Source organism: Heptranchias perlo, unplaced genomic scaffold, assembly GCF_035084215.1.
Source record: "Heptranchias perlo isolate sHepPer1 unplaced genomic scaffold, sHepPer1.hap1 HAP1_SCAFFOLD_420, whole genome shotgun sequence".
Classification (NCBI taxonomy): Eukaryota; Metazoa; Chordata; class Chondrichthyes; order Hexanchiformes; family Hexanchidae; genus Heptranchias; species Heptranchias perlo.
Window position 1 is genome coordinate 181,283 of NW_027139432.1, and position 9,400 is coordinate 190,682.

Consider the following 9,400-nt stretch of genomic DNA (forward strand, 5'->3'; position numbering starts at 1 on the left):
TTAACGAATCCCTCTGGAAGTCAATGTACACATAACACCCATGGACACTCCATCATTTACCACATTAGTTACATCTTCAAAAAGTTCAACTAGTTTCGTTAGACTTGACTTACACTTTATAAATCCATGCTGGCTCTAATCAATTCATGTTTATCCAAGTGCTCAGTCATTCTTTCCCTAATAACAGATTCTGGTAACTTCCCCACAACAGACGTCAGACGAATCGGTCTATAATTTCCTGCTTTATCTCTCCTACCCTTCATATATAATGGAATGACATTTGAAATTTTTCAATCCATGGAACAATTCCTGAATCAAGAGAGTTTTGAACGATCATGACTAAAGCATGTACAATTTCCTCACCTGTTCCCCTTAGTCCCCTGGGATGGTCACCATCAGGTCCTGGAGATTTGTCTATCTTTAGTCTAATTGTTTTCTCCATTACCATTATTTTACTGACACTGAATCCCCTTGATTTATTTTCAGTTTTCCTCGTGTCTCTGGTACATTATCCTCATGCTTTTCTGTGAGTATCAGCAAGTCTGCCATTTCCTGATTTTCAATTACAATATCACCTCCATCTGTCTTTAAGGGGCCCCTATTACTCTTAGTCACCCTTCTTTCTCATAATATACGTGTAAAAACCTTGAAAGTTGTCCTTAATTTCACTCACTAGTTTTTCTCGTTTTCCCTCTTTGCACCTTTTACGATTTTTTTAGTTTCAGCACCACAATAAACAACACTTCGCTGTGAAATTTGCTCAATTAGTTCTTCAGTGTCAGAGCGAGAATTGTCCATCCCTAATTTATTTAAAGTAACAAACACAAGCACAAATATTCATCCGTGTATCAAAGCACTGATGGACACAGAAAGATAAACACAGCCTGAAACGCAGTCAGTATCGGGATTCACAGGGAAACGGGCAAGCGAAATGGACAAAGATAAAACAGTCTGAATCACCAACAGAATGTGACGTGTAGCTGATAGATATTAATGAGAGGAGGTGGGAAATATTCCCATGAATTGGCACCGTGGCTTAGTTGGTTAAAGCACCTGTCCAGTAAACAGAAGATCCTGGGTTCAACTCCCCAGGATCTTCTGTTTACTGGACAGGTGCTTAGTGAATTTGAGAAGCACACAGTGCTGTGTTTTGTTCAGCAGCCAACACGGAACTGATCAGGAGGTCTCTTCAAAAACGCCTTTTCATTATGCAGACAGCCCTCTCACAGAATGTGCCCGTGACACGTTCTTGTTTCTGGGCTCGTTGAGGTCGGGGTTTAATTCTCGATTCGAGGTTCATACCCTGGAGAAACCCTAATTTAACCCTAGACTTTTGATCTTGACGTGCGGTTCAGAGTTTTGCTGAGAGGGAAAAGAAGTCCCCAAATCACTCCACCTGAATCTCACGCGGTCTCGGAAGAAGTTCAGTTCAAACAATCAGGACTTTAAAGGCACCTCAATGACCTGCACTTTCATTGAACGAGCTTTGCTTCCAATTGCATTCGACCTTGAAACCGCTCTGGTCTTTCATCTCACTGAAGCAGAGTGTGGCCGCTCTGTATCTGTGAGCATGTCGGTGACGAGGTTCGCTCTGATATTGGTCGCTCTCAATTTTTAAGATCTCGCCAAGCTCTGGGAAAAGAAACTGGGAATCGAATTGTCCCTGTAAGTGATGAATTGAAGGGATTGGTGCTCCAAGCAGATCTGGAAAATTCACAGTGCGGTCGCTCAGGAATTCCAAATCCACCATCTCACCACTCGGTGATCACATTAACTGAGCAGAGAATAAATGTCACACCCTTTATTTTGGAAAAGCAAAACGGTGGGGATTTTTATCATAGCCCGATGCCTTTCGTGTTGGATCAGATGTTCCCCGTTGCGTTACTTTCATCTTCATCGGAGAACCGGTTCGGGCGTTCCTGTGATAAACGGCGACAATTGCCTGTTAATGTTAAATTTAAGATGCAGTCTATAAAATGATGAAATTTCATCACATGCAAAGCACAAAAATCTTATTAAAGTTTTGACTGTCTCTCGGTAACCACGTCAGCATCTCCTTCAGTCTGAAATAGAAAGTTATTGGTTGATTAATGGTGATTAAAAGTCATTCAACTACGAACAGGGTTTAATTAGCTTCATGTAATTATTTATTAAGTTCATAACTCTTGTTAAATTTAATTCTCTGACTGGGAATGGAACCACCCGGTGATGGGAGCATTGAATTTTAACCACCAGTCCATCGGGGAGCTCCCAGGATTGAGCACCGATGACATTTATTTTTCTTTCACTCTTCCGTGATTCATTCAGCTCTGTGTTTATTCTCAGGCCTCTTATCTCTCCCTTCTTTTCAGCTTCTGACTGCGGATATTCCTCTGGTCAAATATGAATAATATAGAATATCTCACAGCCCCGCTATATTTGCTCCTTCTCTGTACAGTTCTGTACAAAATCAAACTGGAGGCAGATACCGACAGTGTCTCTCCCTCACTCCCCACAGGAGCAGCAGGAGATGACACTTTAAACTGCCAGTTGCTTCAAACGATGCCCGATAGACCTGCGTTGCCTTGGAGTTTTCCCAGCAGCTGCATTGATTCGATGCGTGAATTTTGGAAATGGAAACATGTCCATCAGCAGCTTGTGGGAGTATTTTCCCTCACTTTCCATTCCATGTCCATGCCTACTTGCACTTGGTGCTGTCATTGCCTGAACATCACCTTCTGTCCCGATAGTAGTTCGAACAGAAAATGCCATTTTGTGCGAGCAGCTTGTCTGACACGAAAATGACCTGAATTACAAAGGGGCGAGTGGGAAAGGCCGCGTTGGTCTGCTTGTTCACAGCAAAGAATTTTCAGCGTTTCCTTGTGGTTCAGTGTTTAGGATTCGGAGCTTTCATCACCACGGCAACGGTTCGATTGGTGTCTGTCTCAACATCCACATATTATCCACTCTACCATAAGTGGACTGGACTCAAATTGCTGATTTTTCACTGTGAGGGTGAAGAGACATAAATGTGTGGACATTAGCTACGAATTCATCAGCTGGGTTGCACCTTTGCTTCTCCCCCCGTCTCAGTCTTTCCATCTTTACCCTTCACTGCCGGTGTTCCAGGTTCGATCATCCGTGGCTGTTCAACGAAGCCTGAGAAGTCCATGAGGGAAAAACACAGAGAGTCAGAGACAGAGACAAGGTGGGATCAAAGTATAGGAAGAAATAGTATCAATGTCAAGTTCTGCGAACGGGCAGAATTTAAGATGGAGCTTGGGAGAGATTCCTTCACGTGTCTTGCAATTTTGCAAGAGACCATTGGGCTCCAAATTAAAAGCATGAGCCGCGCTGGAGAGTCTCTCTGAGAGAGGGAATGCGGTTCGTCAACTCCAGTTCATCGTTATTTGAGCAGTAAAAATAACTTTAAGAAGTATCACTGGGAACAGGATTCGAACGTACGCAGGAAATCCCCAGGGGATTCCGAGTCCAACGCCTTAACCACTCGGCCATCGCAGCTACAAACATCTGTTCTGCACGGCTGTAAATCAGAATGTGTAGGTTTATCACAAGCGATCTGTGATACAATGTTCTCTCAGACAGGTGAAAGGCCCTGATCCCTGGTCTGTGCTGACTCTCTGATAGTTTACTGGGTAAAGGCCCTGATCCCTGGTCTGTGCTGATTCTCTGACAGTTTACTGGGTAAAGGCCCTGATCCCTGGTCTGTGCTGATTCTCTGACAGTTTACTGGGTAAAGGCCCTGATCCCTGGTCTGTGCTGATTCTCTGATAGTTTAGTGGGATTCATTCTGTATCTCTCAGTCTCTGGTGCAGTGTGTGAGTGTGGGATTCATTCTGTGTCTGTCAGTCTCTGGTACTGTATGTTAGTGTGGGATTCATTCTGTGTCTGTCAGTCTCTGGTGCAGTGTGTGAGTGTGGGATTCATTCTGTGTCTGTCAGTCTCTGGTACTGTATGTTAGTGTGGGATTCATTCTGTATCTGTCACTCACTGATACTGTGTGTGAGTGTGGGATTGATTCTGTATCTTGTCAGCATTGTGTGTGAGAGTTTGTGATTCATTCTTTATATGCAGTCTCTCATACTGTGTGTTAGTGTGGGATTCTTTCAGTATCTGTCAGTCTCTGTTTCTCCATGTGAGTGTGGGACTCATTCTGTATATACAGTCCCCAGTACTGTATGTGGGAGTTGAATTCATCCTAAATATGCAGTTACTCATACTGCATGTTAGTGTGGGATTCATACTGTACCTATCATTCCCTGGTACTTGATGAGAGTGTGGGATTAACTCTGTGTCTGTCAGTCTCTAGTACTGTATGTGAGTTTGGGATTCCTTCTGTATCTGTGAGTGTTGGATTCATTCTGTGTCTGTGTGTCTCTGGTACTGTATCTGAATGTGAGTTTCATTCTGTATCTGTACGTAATTATTCTCTCAGATTACATTATCGCGTTCAATACTTTAGCTTTAATATCTTAATGTTTGAAGAGTTTTACTCCTTATTTAATTTGTAAATATGGACGAACTTTAGGATTTAATGTTGGAGGTTTTAATCAGATAATTTGTGTGCTTTTTGGACCACTATTAAATCTGTATCTCTGTGAGTACGATTGTGGATGATAATGAATCTTTCAAACTGATAAGGTGACATTTTTGAATTGGTTTGTAATGTGTAGATCAGTCTGTAGAAATGGAATTGATACTGTATCTTTCAGTCTAATATTGTATGAGATTTTTGGACTGGTATATAATGTGTATCTCAGTCTGCACTAATAGAATTGATACTCTATCTTTAAATTTCATTCTGCGAGTGCATTCTGAACTGGTATCTAATTTGCTTCTCAGGTTTACTATATTTCAGTATTTCTCAATCGATACTGTACGTGAGGTTTGGATTTGTAGCAAATGGTACACTTTTCGAATGGATATTTCATGTATTAAAGTCATGTGTGAGAGAGTTCTGGGATAGCATTCAATTGGAATCTCGGGTACATTATTGGGATTCATTCTGTCCCTTTCAATCGGGTACCATGTGTGATTTCTCTCTGGTATTTAATTCGTAGCTGTGTTGCCCTATTGTGAGATTGACACAGTGCCTTTCAATCTGAGAGTGTGATTTTGGACTGGGATTTTTGTATCGACCTGTCAGCGGGACTGAGTTCAGGGCAAATGGAACAGTGTCTGCCTCACCCGCTCTGTTTGAATGTTGGATTGAAAGTGTGTCTCTGGAACTTGGGATCAGTGTGGGACTGACTACTTCTACTGTCTGAGACTGTGGAACTGATGACCTGTCTGTGTCTCTGTGCTCGGTGGGTGATAATGTACCTCCTGTGTGTGAGAAGGAGCTGGCTGCACTCCTCCTTGTGCCTCGGGTGGAGGAAACATCACATTCATTCTGGATCATTCAAGGATTCGACTGTGGAAAGAAAATTATCTCTTGTAACCCAAGAAATGGTGAGGTTGAAAATGGAAAAGAGATCAGTTTAATATCTCTGCTAATGATCATTTTGAATATCCACAAATGAAAACCAGTGATACAAACAGTGTCAGTGTCTGACTCCACTGCAGCACTCAGCTTCTGCACACCAGGTGTGTTGGGCTGTTTTACAACAATTTAGTGACATCCAGACACAACCCAACCCCTGCACTGATCCATGAATGGGACTACCCGATGGGGCAGGGACCTTTGTCCAGGTCAGGTTTCTAATCCCCTCTCCCATGGGACTAACCGTTCAACCCAAACCAAACAGCCGCTGTTTAAATTGTGTCCTTCACACTTCTCACCTGGTGCCTGCAATAGATGCTCTTTGTATAACTCCCCACATCCTTACTGTCCGGCTCTGTTTCCACTCTTCACTGTCCAATAACAATAAACAGGGTGAGACTGGAACTAAACCAGGACCATTCACTCCTGGTTTGGGGAGTGAAAGCAGCAATGGTTTTAATAGCAGGTTCTTCCCATTCTCTCTCCCTTCCCCTGGACACACCCTGTCCACACACAGCCCGAGAATGACCTCTCCCTTCCCCCCTCTCACTCCATGTTCCGGGACCAGTTCCTGATCCACTCCGCCTCTTACAAACAGCCCCCGGACTCCCCCTGCCCTTCCCCCGGACTCAATGCCGATCTCTGAGCCCATCTGCGGACACGGTCCCGGAGCGATGAGCTGCTGTAACGAGGCTGCTCTTTGCTCCCTTCCCCCGGGGGCCGTGATCTCTCCATTCCCGCCTGTCTGAGCAAAGGAAGTGGGTCTGGGGGAAAGGTCAGAGGGAATGGGCTCCACAGGCAGTGCAGGAACAGGCACCAGAATGGGAAACAGATGGGATTCCACCAGTGCCCAACGCTGGAATCCAGACTGACTTTACAATCTCCAACTATTAAACTCGAGGTTTCCATCCCTGCTGTTTCTCTCGGGCTCTTTTGATGGGAAAGAGTCTTTCAGAGATAAAGTGAGCGGCTGTGGAATGAGCCAATGGGTTCTGTTCATTCTTGGCTCCCTTACTGATAAAGTGACGTTTGACTCCGAAACTGGAGGGAGGATTCCTCAAACCAATCCTGGAGAAACGGGGGAGGAAAGTGGGAGTCGGTGTATTTGCTGGGACCGTGTAGGATTAATATCAGGCAGCAACAGTCCCAGTTTATTTCAATCGGAGTGAAACTCTCGGTCACTGAGAGTAATACAGAACGGCCCTGAGCTGCAAGATTGCAGAGGGGACAACATGCAAGAGAGGGTTAAATGTGTGACACTGTCCCTGAGAGTGGGATTAATAATGTGTCTGTCTCTGAAATAATATCAGTGAGAGATGAGACTGCATCTTCTGTCACTCCATCTTGGAATAGAAATTGGAATGGAATATTTTCCAATTTGTTACTCTGTGAAAACGGGACATTACAGGTCAGTTTCTCTCTCTCTCTCTTTTGAACAGATTATGAAGGTGGGATACTGTTACTGAGAGTGATACAGACACTGATAGGAAGTGTAATTCTGATACTGTGCCTGTCTGTTTTTATCTCTCTCTAGCGCTGTACATGAAGGTGGAATATTGTTACTGAGTGTGAAACGGACACACTGATGGGAAGTGTGAGACTGATACTGTGTCTGTTTGTCTGTGTGTCTCTCTCTGTCTGTCTGTCTTTCTCTCTCCCCAGTGCTGTACAAGGAGGCGGGATACTGTTACTGAGCGTAATATAGACACACTGATAGAAAGGGAAAGACTGATTCTGTGTCTGTGAACAAACCTCCGGTGCTATTGGTGAGAGGGTCACTGTCCCTTTTACTGTATATCAACCGGTCTGACGGGGCATTCATCATTCGCCAGTCCTGTAAGGAAAGGTGGAGAGAAACCGTCTGTAACTGTCTGACACTGGACTGTCTGTGAGTGTTGAATTTATTCAGGAAGTAGTCGTGTCTGGGTGTTGAGAACGGGATGGAGAGGACACCAGTTACTATTATCTGACAGTCAGTCAGTTTAGCAGGAGAGAGAAACACAGAGAGACTGGAGGAGCCCAGAGCGGATAATTTGTATTTTCATCTTAACCAAACGGACAATACAATAATGTAAAAGGAGGAGGGCATTGAGTCTCATTTCACTATGGATGGACGCAGGACTTGTCCCAGGTGAGGGTTTTGTGTTTAAAGATCACTTCACTAAAAACACCTTGACGATGTGGGGTTACAGACGGACATGACGGGCAGGAAAAGACCAGCTGGTTCATCAATCCTGCCCCACATACCTGGAGCATCGTGACTGGACACTTCCTGCACACACCACCAGCCCCACCCACCGGGAACATGGAATCTCCTGGGAGCGGTTACAAACCAGAAAAAAATCCAGGGCCAATCAGGAGGGGAAATTCTGGGAAATTCCTCCCCGACTCCCTCAGGCGATCGAATCGAGTCCAGTGGATCACACTGACCATTCATTGGTTAACTGTAAAACCACTCACCTTCCTTCTCGAGGGAAATTAGGGATGGGCAATAAATGCTGGCCTCGCCAGCGACGCCCACATCCCGTGAACGAATTAAAAAAAAATATGATGCAATCTCTGCCCCAGTCAAGAACCGGTCCAGATCCCTCGAGAAGGCGGAGAGAGAGTCAGCACCCACCGCACCAGAGTCGGCACCCACCGCACCAGAGTCAGCACCCAGCGCACCAGAGAGGGTCAGCACCCACCGCACCAGAGAGGGTCAGCACCCACCGCACCAGAGAGGGTCAGCACCCACCGCACCAGAGAGGGTCAGCGCCCACCGCACCAGAGAGGGTCAGCGCCCACCGCACCAGAGAGGGTCAGCGCCCACCGCACCGGAGAGAGTCAGCGCCCACCGCACCGGAGAGAGTCAGCGCCCACCGCACCGGAGAGTCAGCGCCCACCGCACCGGAGAGAGTCAGCGCCCACCGCACCGGAGAGAGTCAGCGCCCACCACACCGGAGAGAGTCAGCGCCCACCACACCGGAGAGAGTCAGCGCCCACCGCACCGGAGTCAGCACCCACCGCACCGGAGAGGGTCAGCACGCACCGCACCAGAGAGAGTCAGCACCCACCGCACCAGCCGGGAATACATTCCAGATGCTCAGTACTCTCTGGGAAAAGAAGAAGCTCCCAACATCCAGACTATTCTTCCCTCTTTGTGGTCGGAACGCCGGTCCACTGCTTCCCCCCAATCTGTGAAACTGGAAATAATCGATCACTGGGCAAGCTGATCAACCATGAGATGGGAGCCATTGAAACACCGTGGGCGCTCTCCCATTGAATTATATTCTGTGCGGAGCGTTCGGTTTTTCGCGAGGTGAAGAAACTCTTGTCTCTCCTTGTGTGTAAATGTGAGGCGAGTCTCAGATGATATTCTCACAGTTGAATCCAAAACTGGAAATTTAACTTGTTTGGAGATGCCGGGGATTGAACCCGGGACCTCATACATGCAAAGCATGCGCTCTTCCACTGAGCTACATCCCCACGGGTCAAAAGGTACCTGAGAAATAAACAAGCAGACACTTTAGAAGTGAAGCCGTGAGCTTTCTGCTCCGTCTCTCCAGGACATCGAGATGCCCAGCGGTCCCGCGTGTTCACAATGTTCAACCTCTGCTTCAGTTCACGGGGTTTCTGCTCCTCTTTACTTTGAACTTTCCAAAAAAAAGTCTGCGGAAATAAAAAACCCAATCGCTAATGGTCAGTGACAAGGCTGAAATCCAACCTCTGAATCATAAAGTGAGATGGAAGAATGACAGAGCGTCAAACAGGAACAAGAGCTGGGACTGCTCGCTCGATATTGCACCGTCACACATTCCCCTCAGTCGGCGGCTGCTTTGAGTTGAGCTGTTGAGGGGACCGAGAGATGAAGTCCCGCTCCGGGACAATTTAATGCTTGTGGAGCCTCAGAAGTTGGAACTCGCTGAGCTCAAAAAG

The 9,400-nt window shown here is 46.1% G+C and overlaps 1 non-coding gene across 1 annotated transcript; it reads right to left on the reverse strand.

Annotated features, from left to right (window-relative positions):
• Positions 1–8,878: 8,878 nt before the first annotated feature.
• Positions 8,879–8,950, reverse strand: trnaa-ugc (transfer RNA alanine (anticodon UGC)). The gene has a single exon. It is a non-coding gene; the product is annotated as a tRNA-Ala (tRNA).
• Positions 8,951–9,400: the final 450 nt, after the last annotated feature.